The following is a 20,232-nucleotide window of genomic DNA, read 5'->3' on the forward strand; positions in this document are numbered from 1 at the left end:
TGGGGGGGGGGGGTGCGCATCCAAGGAAACTGGGCAGCAGCTCTGAGGTCACCTGAGGAGGAGCACACTGTGCAAGGTGAGGCTGAGGAGGGAAACTGCCCTGCCCTGCCCAGCCCTGGAGGGTACAGGTGCAGCAGGAACCTCTCCGTCCTTGTAGTTGCTATATTATTTTGAAAACCTCTCTCTATGCCCTTATCTCAGTCAGTATTTTTTGGGAAAACAAACTACCATGGTTCAAATTCAGATCCAAGGCAAAAAAAAGGCCTAAAGTCTCTCTCCCCCTCTTTTATTTTATTTTAAAAAAAATCTAAAGTGTTTCCTCTGCCTGCGCTGCATCAAATAACTTTTCCACCCTTTCTCAAAAAGCTCATTTCCTACATAGAGCCACTTTGTGGAATCTGTCACCTGCATTTGCCTGAGTAAAGAAACTAAACTGCAGAGAAGGAATGGTGTTACTAAATCCACGCTAAACTCAAATCCGCTTAAGAACATCTGACCATATTGTCGGGCAAACGGGTATAATGCTGTTAGAGTAATTCTCAGTCTTTTAAAGTAAGGAGCTATAGTCCAGGGTTATCCAGGAGTGATACAGCTTCGGGGGAATCTGCACTTTACATATTTAACAGAAGCGTGCTGAGCTCTTTAACATATCATTGCTGTACTTTTTGACATCAAAAGGATTGCATTTCCATACTTGGATGAATTAATAGGATTTGCACGTCACCCTCATTCTGTACTTTCTTTGCTGAGTTACGCTGCAGGAATTTGAAAGGCGGGGAAACTATAGAGGTGTGCATGTGTGTTATTTCCTGAGTATACACATATGCTGCATTTAGAATAGGTCTTGAAGCTGACTTTAAAAGGAGCGACATTTCTGTAATGTGCCCATGAGATGTTACCTTCTTCGCCAGTTGATGTTTGGTTATAGCTTCAAACAAGCAGATTTCCTGAGAACACCTCTGCACACAAAGGCAAGGCTAGAAACCTCCCATCACCAAGCAGTTGCCTACTCCCACCGACTCTGTGTTGCTACGAAGCTTTTAAAACTGGTCCTGTATAGCTTAGGAACCCACAGCTGGATCAGAAAGGAAATTCAGGGCTCATTGGAATACCTGAGTCATAATGATTGTGCTCATTGAATTGTTTTCTGCCTATTGAGACCCCAAGAGTCATGTTGAAGCAAATGCCAGTTCTGCCTCAGGTTTCCAAAGGGTAACATTTCACTTTACAGACCACATTCTGCCATTCAGATTCTTCTGCTAGTCTCTTTTCAAGCTAAAAGAAGACAGCAGTCCTGCTCCAAGTGTCTTGAGAAATTTCAAGAGATATTCACAGTGATAGCAAAAGGAGGTGATACCGGACTGCTGAAGGCTCCCTTCCTTCTCTTATCTTCTCCATTTCACACCTCTTTTCCCTGATACAGCAATTGCTAAGCAGTATCGTATTTCTCTCCGTCTTCACTGTATTTACAGAATCACTGAATCCAGCCTAAGGTGCCCCTCTACTTAAAGCAGAGTTGAGTGCTGATCATTCCTGGACAGACTTGGAATCTTACGCTTGAGTGAAATTTTATCCTTTAAGACAGGTCATGCTATGTCTTGAGTTACTTCTACACTTGACACTAGCAGTTATTAATTACCATCTGGCTGATTGACATATCAGTGAGCAGCAGCAATATAATACTTTCCCTAACACTGAAACCTTCTCAGAAAAGCATAACTGGACTTGACACACTTATTTTGGACTGCTTATCCCTTGGAGAGATTTGGTTTGTATTTATTCAGTTTCTGTAAAACTGCCACCCAAGCACTATCCCCTTGGACACGAGCTGAGAACAAGGCATGTGGAACTCGACTGCAGCATGCGGAATCGGGGTGAAGAGGAAGAAAGGGGCTTTCAAGAAAGAGAGAAGGAAGTTTTGGAAATGCCAGCTTATGAGCTGAACTGCTGTTTCGCTGCCAAAATCCTGGCTTAGCTCCACCAAAGTGTGACCCACATGTCTCACCACTGACAGTATCACTCAGTTTCGACAGCAGCTTATAAAGTGATTATATCACCAAGGTGGGATAACAACATTCCCTCCATTCTTGCAGTTTTGGTACAATGTATCCAGTCTTCCTGATACAAATGTTTTTAAAAGAACACACTGCTAGGAATTTACAGAGAATCAAAATATGCATTTCTTTTAAAATCTGATGCGGTCCTGTGAATCAGCAGTGACCCACATATGTGGAATTTGGTTTATACCTTTTCAGAAAACAGCCATTGGGAGATTCCCATTGAGTTCAATAGATTTTGCATCCCAACTTCCAGTGAATTTCTACCTAGGTGCCAGATGGACAGACGAGAAGAGTTACACGTTCCATTTATCTCCATGCCTGCTGTGGTAAAGTGGTAGTAGTGCAAGCTCTCTGTTCTCTAGCTCACCAGAGCACCTCCAGCCAGGCTTGTAAAACTCCTTTCTACACGAACAGGTAAGAATTCAGAGTCCCCGTAATCTTCTCAGCCTTTGGCATCAAAGCTGGAGCTTCCACCAAGGGGCCAGCTGGTGCCAAACACAATTTTGGCTTCAGCGACTGCAGTTCCCTTACAGGGACTGACTGTTAACATCATGTTGTCAAAAAGTACATAAATCAGGCTGGCTTTAAATATCTTTTGTAGCCTGTCAATATTTTGGAGCTGGAAATGGGAGGAACTTAAGAAAACACTCCAAAAGTTTCTCCAAATAATTCTATGTGTACATCAACAAGAGGGAGAGTTGCTACTAATAGCACGTATTGAGAGACACATCTTTCAGAGCTGATAGCTGCCTTTTAGTCTATGGAACCCACTACCCCAAGAAATCACAAAGGCCCACTGATTAGCAAATCGCTTAAGTAGGAATAGATATGTATAACTCTCAGGCCACTGTGTAAATAATCATATCGCAGATCTCTCCAACGTTTCTTGTGCCTTTCTCTAACACACATGGCCTTGGCCATTGTTAAGGCTGGATTAAGTGGGTTTACCCTGGCTGGTAATCACTTTGTTACACACCAATGCAACTAAATATGACAGGACGTGATACATCTACTTACCATAGACAAAAGCAAATTCAAGAAGCTATCTAAGAAGATAGCTCCTGCAGGGGCATCAGTGGTGAAAAGCTGATCTTGCTCTGGAATCTCAGAATTGCCACTGGGAACCTGACTAATGAACTGGGCATTTGGTGAAGGCTCTATTGGAAAAGCAAGGAAGAAAGAAGAAACATCTTAGCAACAGGGAGAAGCTATCTAGAATCAGAAAAAAAAGTTAATAAATCCAGTTTGCCATTCTGTGTCTAGCACAAGCCACAGCATGCAGCATTAGCAATGAAAAGAGGAACAAAATATTCAGTGCTGCTAACTGATTGTGCAATGGCAGACAAAAGACACAGAAGTCTAAAACTAAGTTTTCAGATATTGAGTCATAATTAATTTACCCGCTTTGAAAAAGGAATAATCTAATTTCTTCCCCTCAATTTCCTGACTTAACAAGAATACAATTACTATTTCTATTGGCTTAAATTGGGGTTATAGAGTCCCTTTCACAGCTGTCTTACTGTTACAGGGACGTTGCCTAGTTTCTCAACCTTATTCTTGCTGGCTGAGATAGTCTTGCAGAATTCCCCCTACTCTGAAAGTGATTCCTCCTTAACTTTCTTTTCTATTTTCAGGGAACTGTTTGAGTACACCCAGGCAGAAAGACCCTGCTGTGTTACTGAACATGCTAGGTATGTCCTGGCACTCTAGCACTACCAGTAAGAATGCTGATGAATGACAGCAGCACAGCAGGAGACTGAGAGGAATTGAGATCAAGAACCCATATCTTCCCATTAAAAAATAGAGAGCAAGCACAACTAACTCTACGTGAGTAATGACCGATTCCTATTATGTCCCCTTGGGTCAGGAAGCATTTGAGTGCATCATTTTTAAAGATGACTAAAACTAGCCAGAATCACAATACTATTAATGTCTCCTGTTGTCTTGCAGTGTTGGTGTCATCCTTCAGCCATGTATTCTCAATACAGATATTTCACCCACCCTGGATTTTAGAGTTGGCCCTGTGTCTGGCATTAATCAGTATGACTCTGCTGACTAGCTTATACAGTCTGGATACGAAAAGCATAGTCGTGCAGCCACAATAAGGGATTCACTTTATTCCTCCACACCGTTCTCTTTCTCTTTTACATATTTGCAGGATTCTTATTTCTTTACAGATCACTTCACTATTTCTCTTCCAGATCTCTGCCTCCTTATGGCAAGGGTTTCTAGATCCATTGTTTCCAAGGCATAACCACTTATGTCTCTGAGCCCACTGATTAGCTCACAAATTCAGAAGACGCTCAACACATTAAGCTGTGCTCAGCTTGCTGGATATCTGGGCCTGCAGGAACCCCACGCAATGCTTGCCTTTTAACGGGCCTTGCATCAGCCTGATGCAAAGTGGCCAGTTTACCATTTCTTATTTTTCTGTGTTTCTCACTGTTGGGCAAGGAGAAGCAGCAGCATGTCAGAGTATGATGACACCACACAACTCTCTGGCTCCTCAAGGCAAAATTCATATCCAGTCCCTGTTAGAGGAGCGCAGGCCTTCAGCTAATTCTGTCAAGTTTGTCCTTGACTACATGCCCTTAGCTCAGCAGGTGCTAGAGGAGAGCACACCTCTGGGACCACGGCACACCTCGGGGACTCAGGGGGCTCTGGCATGCCATCCTGGTCACAAAGAAAGTGTGGCAGAGGCAAGTCAAACTTGGAAGTTCTGGCTCTACTGAGGTACCACACTGCTTCCTGTGCCTGTCAAGATTAATTGCAAAACTCATGCTGACTTCAGTGGTGACAGGATTTCAGCTGAAGGTACGAACGGTCTTAGCTTCTCTTATGGCAGGTTTTGAGCAGCAACAGTGCTAGCAATATGTACGGTATAATAGTGCTATGGTATTGCAGGCTTTGGTGTGTCATACTATGGTATTGCAGACTTTGGAGTGTCAGAGACACCAAACAATACAGATGACCCTTGGTCAACACTCAGTGTGCTGTGAAATAAGAAATTGCCTGGAATGAGCAAAGCCCTTACAACTTAAGGCACATAAGCACTACCCCTCTCAGCTTCTTTCTAGAGATAGGCACAAAAGTGAGCATTTGTCTAGATCAAGGTCTACCAGAGGGACTTACAGGAAGCTTATTCAATCACAAGAAAGCTCCAGCTGTTTTTGATTAGCTGCTTTGTGCTTCCAGGTTTTAAATTCTTGGGGTTATTGTGTTTCCTAGCCCATCCCTGTAACTCTGAACATATTTCTATGCTGTTCAAGACTACAGCAGGGGCAGGCATCCATGTGCTAAGGGACTGGGCTCGATTCATTATTTTGTCAAAGATCTGACATGACTAAAATCCAAGTCATGTCAACAGATTGCAGATGTTTTCCCCACCACTGACACACCACATCCTGGAGGGAAATCACAGGGGTGCAATGCCTGTCTGAAGATGTTAGCTTGACTGCACAATATCTTCTCAGAGGAGCTGGGCCTCAGTAGCCAGCTCAAAACATTTCTGAGACTTTTGGACACAGCAGAATTAAAAGCCTAAACCGCAGCACAAGATATCCAAATACCACTCTGGGAAATTCAAGAGTTCTGAAATTACTCAGGAGGAGGCATCATTATCTTATTATTTTGTGCCTTTTTTTTTTTTCAGTAGCTCCTCAGTGTTTCAGTCTAAGGAGCACATTGAGGTGCTCAACTGCTTCTGGGACACAGCTCATCAGGTGCAAGTTTTGACTAAAAAACCAAAGCTTCATATATACAAAATATTGCCAGTGCCTGCTATAGGCCAAGGCTGCTCACTGGCCCTGTTCCAGCTGCAAACCTGGTGAGGACTGGAAAGCAAGGACCCCATATGTGCTGAGTCTACATAGCACTTGCAAGCATTGCATCAAAAAGAAATAAAGGAGAACAAAAAAAAGCCTGAGTGAGTCAGGGGCCAGTCATGATGCCTAGCAACATGCTATGCTAATTTGATGGGTACATTCTTGTGTCAGCACTTTAAATGGAGCTAAACATCCATGTCCCTTGGGACTAGCAGCCCAGCCACACCACTCTGGTGTGACACTGACCGCTACATTACTAGCAATCAGTTAATTGATGCACATGTTCCTAATCAACAGATCCAGTTTGTAACCATCAGGAGATGAAGACAAAGATAGCCAAGAGTAGCATGAAAGAACTCCATGGGTTACTTCAGTTATGAACGCAGGATAGAGAGTCTGAGCCTTGTGGAGTAAAATATCTGCACAATCTGTCCACCTTGGCATGTGCATGGACCCAAGTACTGCACCCCAAGCAGTCACTACACAATGCTGCATGCTGCAGACTGTTGGGAACAGGCTCTGGTCTTTCACAGTCGCTTGTACAAATGAGGAAGCCTGCAGCTACGCCCCTAATCCAAAAGAGGAAGAGAGAACCATGACCAGTGTTTCAGAAAGGGGAGGGTCGGAACAGAGATAATTAGGCCTTGATGCACCCCATTTTGTTGTGGGATGAAAACTGGGCATACAGTCTCTCTCAGTGCTTCTTCAAATCATCAGAGAGAAGGAAGCGTCACCAAAGGGCAAGTTAGATTTCATCTGGGCAGAATTGCCTTTGGCAGTGCCTCTTTCTCCACTGAAAATAAGGGTAAACCAGACAAATAAGCTTCTGATTTATCTACCTGAGTGAAGTATGTTAGGATAGGTGGGATGAATGCAGACCATGTGACTAGAACTCAGATCTCCTGAGATCCAGTCCAGTGGAAAAAAAAAAAAAAACCAAGGACATTATCTTTCTCCTAAATGGATGCTTCGGAGTTTTGCTACACACTGAGACCTCTGTAACACTGTTATATTTATTCTCCTGATAAACCATCCTGACTCCTTCAAAGCCAGTGAATTAACATCCAAGTCAAACCTTTTAATGTTCCTTGGACATGTAGTGCTTGTCGCTTTCTGCCTGTGAATTCTAAAAAGGGCCTGAGGTAAATAAATAATGCAGCATGCATATTGCTTCTGTGAAATTTGTTCCTAAAGAAGAACTTACTCAGCTCTGTAGTGATGGAGATCCTTTTATAACATGGCTGTGATTGATTCCCCAATGCTCTCGCTCTGAAAACAGCATCTGTAGAAACAGTCAATAACAACACGAGGAGAGAGGGAAGTTAGCAGAAGCAGAAAGGGGGAAAAAAAGAAAAAAAGGAAAGAAAAAAAAAACCAAGACACAATGGTTCAGACTGACAAATGCAGGAAATCTCTTACCTATGCCTAAAAATGTCATTGTCATGCAAAAATCCCAAAGCATTTCCTATATTTAGAAAGTTTCTTGCCTTGATTTGCTTTTCCAAGGCTCACTTTATTCACTCGGAGCTTCAAAGGATTAAAAAAGAAAAGCTCTCCTGGGAGCTGCTTATTGACATCATAACTAAAATATAATTACCCTCTGTGGAGCAGCAGTGCTGGTTACAGTGTTGTTTGGCGCAAAGCCCCCACTGAGCCAATTTGCACTCAGAGGGCTTTTGAGGGAGGGGGTTGTGTTTTTTCGTTCCCCTTCAAGAAGGCTGTACATAAATAGATGGGACATGTCCTGTAGGAATTAAGGCAAAAGCATATACCATAATTTTTTTAAAATCTGGCAACCAAAAAGACAGAAGAGAAATCCAGAAGTTCGTAGAAGCATGTGTACTTATTTCCTCCCAGTTTTCACCATCTAGCTGATTTAGTAGAATCAGTCCCAATTTGAAGTCTGCTTTCTGTGTTTTGATCACATCCAATCTTGCCTCCCTTACCACTATGCCTAAATTTTTCCTTTGCTACCTAACACAGCATCTGGGTAACTGAGTATTAATACTACTACTTATTGCACAAGACAGTATCAAAGTCAAAACGATGGAATCTAACCTCCACTAAAGATTTTACTAGAAACTGAACTTCTTCCAGTATAATGGATCCTCTCTGCTCAGAGCAGCATGTGAACCTTGGAGATCAGAGACCCTAATGGGGTCCTAGATAGACCATTGCTCTAATCAGCCATCTCCAAAGTTAGGCAATGGACTGCCAAAAACCTCATTAAAGATGTCAGGCATCACAATCCCTCAGAACAGCAGAAAAAGTCCTTCTGAAGTATAGCAAGGCATCTCTGAATGCCTGAAATGAATCATTGCCTTTATTGTACCCTTCCATGTACTGTACTGGTTGATTTGAATGTATGTCTGATTATTGCCTGGATACCTTTTCCTTATGTCAATATTTTTGCTATGAAACAGTATACAGTGCTCTACCTGAAATTTTACAAACTGGCAGGGTGCTATTACAAAAGATTACTTAATTGTAGATTACTACTGTACATTTGAATTTCAGTATCTTATTAAGTTGTCAGATTTAATTACCATTATATGTTTAGATTATGCCGCAGATTATTTAGTTCGGTACCTAGGTTTGCCAACCTGTTTGCTTTGTGACATGACAGGGTGATAATTACAGCATTACTGGAAAACCTAAATTTTTCCATGGGAAAGACTAGAAGTCCTTGGCATCCGCACTGACCCTAGTAAATGTTCATTCTTGCAAGTGTAAGTAATGTTTACCTCTCTGTGGATCTGGTTCTCTACGACCTGTCTAATTCTCTACCCCTTGAGAGGGGTAATGTACAGAACAGGCCTGGGTTTGTTGGGTGTGAAATGCTCACAGCAAAATCAAAAATCACAGGAAATGCAATTGATTCGGGCTTTGTTACAATTTCCAAACTGAGCCTATGCCTGCTGCAACTCTTACCAAAGCACCAGAACTGTTAAGGGAACTCAGGGCCTTCCATCCGAATAACTATTTTCCACTATGGTTAGGATGCAAAGTGATATAGCTTTGTCTACAGCAGCAAAGCTGGGGATGAGAAGGGGTTTGGATGGGTAGGGTACCTGGATATCCAGCCAAGTCATCTGGTGTCGCATCAGCAATGGCAACTACTAAATGAGAAACATCAGCCCGTCTTGTCTTTTTAAGTCACATCATAGTTGCATAATCAGCTTGCTTTAGAAAGCTCTCTCAGCTATTCTCTCTTTTCCTACCTACTTCCTCTCCTGGCTACTAACATTATCTGAGGCTAGGTTTCTTGGATGCAAGTTTTGAATGTAACTTAACCCTTCTCCTTCAAAAAAGGGTTGTGACCCAAAGGGCTGCCATACTTCTTGGGTCTTCCCTATATGCATTAGTTTCTGCTGCCCATTTCCTCTTCTGTGCAACTACTCCTAGATTTTTCTCCTACAAAGGCAAAGGATTTTCCTAAACCTGCTGATTTTGCAACTCTGCAGCTGAAAGCACCCCCTGGTACCACTGGTGGAGAATGCAGATTTCACTGGTATGCTGTAATTAACTACTGCAGAGATGAACCAACACCAAGTTCTGATCAGCATGGGCACAGCCTGGCTACATTACTCGTATTTGCTGATCTTAGTGCTTCCTAGCTAACCTGACAGCCACTGAGTCTGGAAAATTTCTTGATACTCTCTGTACTGTTGGTTTTTTCTAGTTGTATTTGCCTTCAGTGCTCTTACATAACTTAAATAAGGCCAATAGGGCCAGTGGTCCTACTCTTACTCCCCCCCACAAAGAACAAAAAAAATTCTGATAAAAGCTATCTTTTCCCAGCTTGTCTCTCTCTTTTCCCTTAAATTTTCCTCATTTTCTGACCCCCATGAACTATTTCACCTGCAGGCCATCCAGTCCACTGGGATCAGCTAAGATGAGCCGATTTTATCCGTGAAAATTTTGTCTTCTCAGAGGTGAATTCCTATTAAATAACAATGGCGGGAGGGAGAGCAGAGACTGAAACAGTGGGAGGGGGGACATGTACATTCTGTTTCCACTGTGGGCACCTTGATCCAAAACTCGGTGGCAACAACCTACGAGTAATTTACTATCCTATATGAGCACACACCTGTAATGTGTCTGGAGACCTCGAGAGGCAAAGACCTTGGAAAGTATAAGACATAGCCTTAATCTTGCAGTTGAATCTGAAGGAGCTCCTGGTATGACACTCCTAACCTAAGTTTTTGGTCCTGTAATTATAAATAACTATGGCAGCAAAGAAGAAAATGGCCTCGCTTTTTTAGCAACTCGTCTAATGAACCTATATGGAGAGAGAGCTTACTTTTACACTAGCAGATTTAATGCTTGAGGAAGAAGTGAAACTTGTGTCTTAGTCTTATTTTGCAAATAAATCTTTATTCATTGATGATGATATCCTGTAACTGCTTTTCTGTCTGCAGAAAACACTGTAAATCTGAGGAATAGCCTTAACTGAGTAGCCAAAGATTTATTAAACTGGAATTGTAGTCAGCTTACGGAGCGACAATTCACTAACATCTGAGCTAGGCAATAGGTGCCTCATAAATATGCAAAGTGAAATACCTAAAACGGATAAACCAGGGTGGGTTTAGAAACACAGTATTTTGTCAACTAAAGTAAGACAATGCTGTTATAGTAAATGGTGATAGAATCTATCCTCTCTAGTTTGAATCAATCTTTCAGAAATAACTGATCACCATAATGGGTAATAACAAGAATAATTTGCATTTGTGTATTGCTACATTGTCAGCTTGAATTTATCTGGCTTTAAACAAGCCTGGGAAATAAATATAGTTATGGGGCTCTATGCTGAGGTACAGTATGCCTCTAGTAGCTGCCAGGGATGCACAGCAAAGGAGTAAGAGAAACAGAAGAAACTTTGACACCATGACACTTACTTGGTCCTGCCTCTTCTCAAAGCCAGAAAAGAAACCCAGAAACACCGATTTCCATTCCTCTGTTCTAATGTCTAGACTGTACTTTACCCAGGTTCCTGACAGAGGACCAAGCAATCCTGATTTCTGCTCATAATCAACTTGATTATGTTTTTCCCAGTACGATTAAATAAACTTTTCTCCTATGTCTCGTGATAGCAAGGATGCTGAACAGATTTAAATCTGCAAGATCCATTTTTCTGATGCAACTCATCATGTGCCCATCTTCCCAAGGGAAATGAGGGAAAAATATATGCTTGTGGATTAAAAAAAAAAAAAAAAAGATTGAGTATGCAGGCGGTGATGGTTCTGACAATGATACGCCTAGTAAATTGCCTAACCAGCCATGCCTCAGCTTACCCAACTGATCACACCTATGTCAGCGTTTGGTCCCTGAGGTCTTTTGCTGGAAGAAGACAAAGCAAGCCAAAACCTACCACCTCAAAGAGAAACAACTTAGTATGAACTCTGCAAGGCAGCTGGGGAAGGTTTTGATGAACAGATGCTCACATCTATTTTCCATACGCACATTGTAGTTCAGAGTTCTGCACTCTGTGTACTACTATTTTGAGTGACAAAACAAAAAAAGCTGGAGGGGAGTAGGACAGTGATTGATAGGATGAAATAGATTTTTTGCTTTGAGTCTCTCTCTTTTCCATATGTAGGTATAGAGATGCAGTAGGTACAGCATCTATATCTGTCACTATAGATGGAGATACATAAGTTTTATATATATAAAAGTACACACTATTTGCTTCTCTATATACAATCAATAAAGAGTTCCATACATCTTTATATTTATGTAGCAATAAATACATTACATAAAAGTAATCTATTCAAGTCACAATTACCTTACTCAAATATACCTCATAAATAATTTGTCTTCTGATTGTATACACTGTATATTGATATTATTTTGTCTACTTATTATTAAAAAACCCCGTCTCTGCCTCACTCTGATCTTTTCTTTGGCACAGTCATTGTTTTAAAAGCCTAGAATGATAATAAAGTATAGGGAAAACACTTAGGAGAGCCATCCATTTCTCAGCCCGTCTTCAGTTAATTAATACTCCACATTCTCAAGAGGAGGACAAATCAGCTCCTTCGCCAAATTAAGGGAGGAAGAGATGCAATAAATATTCTACTGGGCTGAAGTAGTTTTTGCTTCCATTGCAGTTCTGGACTACAAGCTCTGTTTGTCTGGGAACAGAACACCCACCCTATCAAGTCTCAAGGGAAAGGTATTGTTTTTCTCTTTTTGAAGGATGGAAGGGGCCTCCGCTCACACGTGCTTTTGCAAATAATACAGCAGTTATCATCACTGGTTACTATTTATCCTCCAGTCATGGTCTCTTTACTATAAACCTTGAAGCTTCACTCAGAATTTGCAGGAGGAACTGGCATATTTCCAGGAGCAATGCTGGCTTATTGCTCCTTCCTTCGCACACCTGTAGCTACAGAAACTGGACTAAGCTGTGCAGCCAGCTATGCTAAAATGGACTTCTGGCCCTTTTAACCTACATATTTATATTTGGGAGAGACAGCCTGTGGCTCAGACTAGTGACAAGCGACCCTTTCGTTCTTCCCTTCTTTAGCTTCCAGTTTTGTCGCATCAGCATGCTCCCAGACAAAAGGAAGCATGCTTACCTAATGGGGCTAAGCTGGATTTACCCAGCATCATCGATCAGATGTTCAGAGGGGCTAGGATACTTTCCATGTGCACCAGTGAAGGACTGCTTGAAGCAGTGGTGCTGGAAGACAGAATGGTGCATGCGGTGCAATCCTGGACATTAACTGCCCTCAGAACTGCACTACCCAGAAAGCACTACCCTGAAAAAAACCAAAGAAATTATGATAAGGAGAAACCTGAGAAAGTTGAATGTTAAGGATCTTTAAGGGTGAATTGTGAACATTAAATTAGCTTCTCAGTGCTTCTGCAGGAAACCAGAGAGTACCAAGACTCCCCCGGAAGAAAACAGAGATTTAAGAAGCGAAAGTTTTTCAACAACATCTTGGATTCAAGCTCAAGTCTAGAGTCTGTGATAACTTTGGTCTTTTTTGAATCTGAATTGTCCTACCGTCAAGAAGTTTTAAAATGTATTTAGAAATGTGCATAAAAGCTAGACAGAGGAAGGAAGAGGGCAAGAGAACATGCAAAAAATTCTTACTGAGAATAACCACAGCTTTGGGAAGTTTCTGAACAGATGTAGATATTTCAAAGACCTGAGAAAAACAATGTTTTTCAACTCATGGTAAATGAAGTTACTAGCTCTTAAGGGCATCACGAAGTCCTGCAGCCCAGTCAGTGGTGAGTTTGCATCGTCAAAGATGCAGACCAAAACGTGATCCTGCAGGTTCAGAGTTGTTTGGTCCTTGCAACTCTAAATTTAAAACAGAACTTTGCTAAAACAGCTATTAGGTTTATGTTAGATTTTTCTCTCAGTTAGAAAGACTTAAACTATTTCTTAGCTGTGTAACATTTATGGGTAGAATGAGACTATATACAAAAAGAAGTATCTCTCCTTAAGTACTTGGATTCCAAGTGTATCCTACAGCAGTGAAAAATTCATAACGTTGGCATAAAACATCAAAAATGTAGAAGGCAGCAACGATACTAGTGTAATGCCAGGAGCTTAGCTTTGGCCTGGTGGTTTTTGTCCTGGCTAATTGATCGCATTTCTCAAATGAGCTAATTAGTCTGGGAAAATGTACTGGGGAGCAGGTATTTGCTTAGTGTGGTGCCTCACGGTCGGTACGTAGCATGGCCAAGTTGGCCAACCAGGCTTGTCAGAGCCATTGCATTAATGTCCACATAACCAGCCAGGAACTGTGGGATCAGTATATCCCTGCCATGTTCACTCCTTGGCATGTTTTTTCCCAAAGAGAAACAAGGGACTTTGTCAGGGAGAAGTTTCCTGATGAGAGATTAGAATCATAACCGAATTAAATGATTGTCTCTAACTAATTAGATTAGTTTAAATTGAATAATGAAACCTTTAGCTGTATTTAATGTAACATGCCTCAAGTCCAACGATTAGTCTGCTGAATGAAGCTAAACAATTAAAACCACAATCTATTTTATAGCTTATTTTATAGGAACAATTGGAAAAACTATTACTGCTGAAATCTGCAGAGGAAATGCGCAATTACAAGACCAAGAGGAGCAGTCGGTATAGAGAGTGGGCAGCAGGGACAGGTGAGCCATTCTGAAGACACTACGGAAGGATTTAGGCCTTCCTTCCAACTTGGGGCCAAGAAGCTGGCCATATCTGGCATTTTTTACCTTATTACTGAGGTCAAGGAAAAAAAAAATTACATTAATTCTCAAACATCTATGCTGTATTAGACTAGTTAAGATTTTAAAAAAACATTTAAATTCTTTAATAATGCATACCTTATGTAAAGTCAGAGGACTATATTTTTATATGTGTTTAGACACCCTGTGTTTTGCATGGACATCAAGGAGGAACTTCTATAAATTATATCCATCTAGCTGTCCATGGTTTCCAAGCAGAATGAAATGATGAAGTGTTATTACAAATCCCATGGGAGTATACTTGCACCTTTAAGCACCTAAACAACTTTAAAAACATAGCTTTTAAAAACCCAAAGCACAGTCTGGGACTTTGTCAAGCACTCAACTCACTCCCACAAATGCATCTTAGGCTCCCAGGCCTTTGAGGGCTTGCCGGTCCCAGAAACATGATTGCAAAGGAAGATACTACGTGAACATGAAATGCAACAGCTATTATGCACTAATTTCCTTTGTAGATGTTCTTAATCCTCATAAAGAACTCTTTGCACAGTCAAGCTTAGCTACACAAAAACACAGTACAAAACAGAAGTGGCACATGGGGAGTTAGGACACACTAGCAGTTGTAAGCGTTTTTCCTCATGTAAACTCGCCTGTAAGATCTTTTCAAAACATTACCCTTTAATTCACAGAGCTGAGTTCCCAGTCCTATTGGGATATTTGCCCATTTGTAATGACTAATCCTATTTTGGAGGTTGCTGGGCAATAGGGTCCTTTTATTTGCTTGGAAGGAAGCTGCAGCATTTCAAGCAGCATGAATTCCAGCCTGCTACAAGTCTCCCAGCTGGCAGAACAGCTTGAACATTCTGTATTTTTGATGAAATCTTTGATCACCTCATTGCAAGATTTGGTTGCCTACTCTCAGCTCTCTGGCAGCTTTGAGCACAACCTGCCATTTCTAGATGGGATTTGTTCTTTTACAGATTAGACACATTAAATAAATAAACCAAACTCTCTTAAAGATACCCAGATCAATAATTTCACAGATACAGGGATCTGGAAACACAACATACAACATTTTAAAACAAAATAGATGTCAATCAGACCTTCCTTTGTCCATCTGCTGAGACCCTCTCCTGAGACAGGCTGCCTGCCCTGCTTTAGATGAACATGGAAGGCATTACTGATCCCTTGTTACCTTGGAGATCTTTCTCTGTTCCCAGGTTACTACCTGAATTACAAGGGAGTATGGCCATGGAATGAACCTTCAGCTCCCACCACTGCAACAGTCTCTATGCGACCCTGGTCAAGAGACTTTATCTGCAGCTCACTCCCGAAAAACGAGAGTAATGGTATATCCTCAGTCTCTCTCCTCCAGGGCAGGGTCTGTCTCTTACCTTTGCATAGAAATCAAAGTTAGAAATTGGCTAAGATAACATCGCTAAATGAACTGCAGCAAACTGTGCTGTGCTCTCCACCCAGATCAAGGCATTGAAGCTCCAACTTATTCCTAGGAGAACAAGGAGGAAGATACACGAGGATCTCAAAAGCAAATTCCCCATACCTACCAGAAGAGCCTCCTGCAGTGGAACAGCATCACACCAGTGGAACATTCCTGTTGAATGTAGGATGTCTCTGCTGTTCTCCTTGGCCATCAAAACCTCTAAAACAGAGAGAGAAACTTCTTAGCTACAGAACAACCTCTCAGCAGCAGCAGCTACAGTTTACCCAAGTTGAGATCATATCTCCAGCTGCTGCCGAGATGCCCTCTTTATCTACATCATAGCTTTCATCTCTCATAGTAGCAAGGAAAAATTAGGATGTATGAGTCACATATTAACCATGACAGTATGGCAGAAAAGTGTTGTGTGGTGGTGGAATTCCTTTGTCAATGTCAGCTGAGACAAACATAAAGAAAAATATACTGCAAAGTGTTTCCTTGAATGATTGTATTAGTTGTGATGTTTATAGCTGCTTGGACTTGGTCCCTAGGATTATTTTAAATAATGAGTTCTTCAGTGGGGACATTCATTGAAGCAGTATTTATATAAACATGGTCTTGATTAAGAGCAAAAAGAAGTCAAGCAGCAATTTTCCCCTTGTCTTCAGGGACTTTAAATTATGCCCATATCGCAAGACATTCTTAGAGGCAAATTTTGAATACATAGCTGCGTTTGTGAGCATTGTGTTTGTTCAAAACAGTGACAAGACCAAGTGAAACAAAAGTCATTCGATCAGATGCTGCTCTGAACATCAAACTGTTCCAAAGGACTGCTACAGAACAGAATTGTTCAGGAAGTCATGTTGAACAACAAAGGTTGTTCACATGTCTCCTCATGGACCAGGCATGGACAGAAAAAGACCTGGAGTCTGTCGGATAAACCATTTGCTCAGCATTATCACTCTAGCTTTATGGTAGGTAGACTCAGCCTTGAACAGTTGGCTCAAGAGCAAAGTTTATTTAACCACTCTGTAACTGAAATCATGATAACTGAAACTTGCCATCTAGGCAATCTGATACCTACTGAACACAACAGCCTTAGTAGAGCGGTATGGCCGGACAAGTGTTTGGTCCTGACGTTGTTCTTCATGTCCAGTTTGCCCTTATCTTGTCTATGCAGCATTGGGTGAAGTGACAGAAAGGAGGGGGGATTTTTCTAGGGGAAGGTGTCATTCATTACGAGGCCTACAAGGTGGATCTAGCTGTGCCCTGTACAGACCAACTTATGCTGGTACTGGGTTTAGCACTTCTTGGCACAGTATTAAAGAATCTGAGAATTTGCCCCGTTTTTGCAAATGGGGCTGCAGGGTTTGCAGCTTGTGCCAAACTCCACGATGCCATAGCTATAAAATTATCCCATACCTAGGATAACTACTTAAGAGTCACAGTCATTTCAATAACTGCAGCAGAGCTATAGAGTCTTTCCCAGTCCATATGAGAATTGAAAGGCCAAGCTGTAACTTCTTTGCAGTTTCTGTGAGCTGCCCAGGTCTTTAACTAGGGGACTAATAACAAATCCCAGGACTGATCATATTAGAATAGGTTATCTTGTTCTTCTAAGTTAATATATTTCCAAGTTTTATAAATGTTCACCTATCCTAAAAGCAGCACAAGGTATAAAAGCCACAAAAGGATCTACTAATAGCATGAACATAAACTGTAATGACTGACTTTTGCCTAGTTGCTCTCCAGTCTCCTCTGCAATGTGCTTACGACATGTTGGGTCTGACTGTAATCCCAAATTTTGAAGCTGGTCCTTTCCAGCTCTGCAGTGCCTCCTATCTCTGTTTCCTCCACAGTAGCACAGGGTAAGAGAGAAAGGGATTGCCTAGAGCAGATCCAACTCAAGCATCATCTAACCTTTAATGTGGACAAGTAGCAGATAATGCAAAGCAAGGTGCAAGCTATGCCTGATAGAGGAAAGCATAGGGAAAAAAAAATTAAAAAAAAATATCTTTCCTTCAGGCAAGAAAGGCACCAAAGAGATAGAAACAGATTGTATGCACTGGCTGCTGCACTGCTGCTGGTCAAGAGGCAAGAGCAGGAGGCACCAGCAGTTGGAAGTAGCCTAGGGGAAAAGAAAGGAAGGGCAAAGAGAAAGCAGCGTGCTCCAGGTGCCAAATGGCTCGTGACAGCTCCGCTCCTCTTACAAACTGGCGGTACCAAGCCATGAGGCTTCCAATCTTTTCCCAGGCCCTATAGCTGAAGTCCGACCACCTCCAGAAGTTCACAAAGCACAGCCAAAGCCACCTCAATACCTATCCCTGTTACTCTCTTCTGTCACTTGCACCCTTCTTGCTCTCAGCAGTATTTGCAGCAAGCAGTTTCACAGGCAAACAGCATGTTACATGAAGCACTTTTTTTTGATCAGCTTTGAATTACCCACCCTTCAGCAAAACGAAAGGTAATTTTGCATCTCTGACAAGGGGCAGGGAGAGGCTTCAAACTGGCTCTCCTGAATTTAGCAAGCTATTACAAAAGTGAAGGGAAAGGGGAGCATGTAGCCCTTTAAATCTCTGCAGTGTCTCTATACAGCCCTCTGCTAACTGCAAGCAACTACATCTATTAACCACACCTCTCCTCCTCAGACAACGAATCCTTAGGCCAGTGATTAAATGGTATTTTGGCAAGTTAGAGACTATCTTCTCACAGGCTCCCTTACTTGACTCAGATTTACCAATCAATCAATGTATGTATCTCTATCATAATAAAGCTATCATCTGTATACACAACCTGTCAGAAATGACAACTACTCATTCTAATATTATGGGAAATATATATGCCTTGGAGAAAACACCTGTTGGATCCCTAAAGTGGGAGATAGAGGGAGAAGACAGCAGGAAACCCACTTTATCATAACAGCATCCACCTTGCCAAAGCCAAGCACATTCTGGTTTAACAAACCATTCTTTAGTTAAGGGTTCCTTCTGCCATATACTCTGCAAACTACATGATCCTTTCAGAAATCTGATTTTCCTGAGAGACTCGTAAATCATCCTGCACTGGACTCCGAGGAGTTTGAGGATGAGAGCACTGGAACTGACACACTGTAGTACCCAGAGAGACAGAAATAGTCTCTGACTGAGCTACAGTCACTACAGCCATTAGCAGGTTATCTAGGTCACAAATTGACTGTGCTGTAGGTGCACAGTTATCCGCGTTAGCTCTGCACGAGTCTGAAAGGAAAACAGTCGCATTCACATGATGCTGTGCATTGCCATGTCTGCATTACCTTTCTTTATCACATTCTCATCTGAGGTCCTTACATTGCACTGAACAGAGCGTCAAAAAAGCACAAGACCACGTTACCAAAGACTGTACATTTGGAGCTCACTTACAAAAGCACTAGGTATTTTGGACTGTGGGTGTTTCTGAATATGTGGTCCTAGTGGCTGAACATTTGAAAATACTGTTCCAGTGTCAGGTGCATAAGCCACTAGTGTAATCAGCCTGCGCCCACTCCACAGATGAACTGAGTCTATTACAACAACAGCCCACCACCATTAAACTCAGAGAAAAATTTGGGTTTATACTGCAGGTAACTCCATTTCAATATCTTTTATATCATCCAAAATGGCAGTTTGGTCCAGCGTACCAGAGTCAAACAGTGAGTGCTACAACATGGTAAAACGTTTCTTTTTTTGCCTGTTTCCGCAGTCATGACCTAATATAAACCAGTCACTCATGCTTCCATGAATCAAAGTAGATAATGTAGCTCCCTGCTACACTAAAAGATGGTCAGACACATCCAAGATGTTTCAAACTTCATTTGAGGACTAACATAAGTGATTAACAGTTGTCCACAGCATTAGAAAGCAGGGAGTGGAAGTCCTTTTATCAAATTGTTAGCTGCCAACAACTTCCTGTTGACAAGCTATCTTTAAATTCTTCATAATGCCTTTGCAAAGCCCTAAAGCTTTGTTGAATCCCTTGCCTGCAGTCTTCCGACATCAGCTCTTCCATTCCTTGTCATGGGAAAACATGGCTACAAGGAGTCTTAATGTCACGTGCACACATCGAGGTCTCTGCTCATTTGGTTTGCCTTCTGTGCTTGAACTATAGAATAGCAGCAAATCCTCAGGAATCGGAGATTATTTGTGTGTCCTAAATCTTGCCCAGAGAGAGATAAAGGGGTAGATGCCTACTCACAAAGCACCTCAGGACAAGCAAGGCCTGGAAGAGCTGCACCACTGATCCCCAGAAACCTACACACACGTGAGAAGTCTGTGCACCAAAGTCTCCAGAAAGAAAACACCCATGGGTACCTGCACAACGCAGGCAGGTTGCTCCAGCAGCTGGATCTGGAAAGCCCCAGCCCACCAGCACAAATGCCCTGATGTTCTTCCCCTGCCTCTGTACCAGAGCCTTGGGGATGATTTAACACTTGGCATGTGGCCTGTTCAGTTCACATCCCATTTGGGAATCCTCTTATTGTTTTTTGAATCACTCCCAGATCTGCACATATGTTAACCTTTTCCTTTAGGGAGGAGTGGAGATTCGCACACACAATGAAAACTGCCTGTGCCTGTGGAGGCTGCTACAAAGCCCCTTTTCTCACTCCCAGGCCCGCACTGTGAGAATATGGTGCTTGTCTGGACTTGGCTTATTCATCATCATGGATTATATCACTCCAACCACAACGCATCAAAGTGCTTTCCCT

The 20,232-nt window shown here is 42.0% G+C and overlaps 1 pseudogene; it reads right to left on the reverse strand.

Annotated features, from left to right (window-relative positions):
- Window positions 1–20,232, reverse strand: part of LOC104165526 — a 53,727-nt pseudogene that overhangs the window by 990 nt on the left and 32,505 nt on the right.

The sequence above is a fragment of the Cariama cristata genome, unplaced genomic scaffold (genome assembly GCF_000690535.1).
Source record: "Cariama cristata isolate BGI_N322 unplaced genomic scaffold, ASM69053v1 scaffold9558, whole genome shotgun sequence".
In the NCBI taxonomy this organism is placed as follows: Eukaryota; Metazoa; Chordata; class Aves; order Cariamiformes; family Cariamidae; genus Cariama; species Cariama cristata.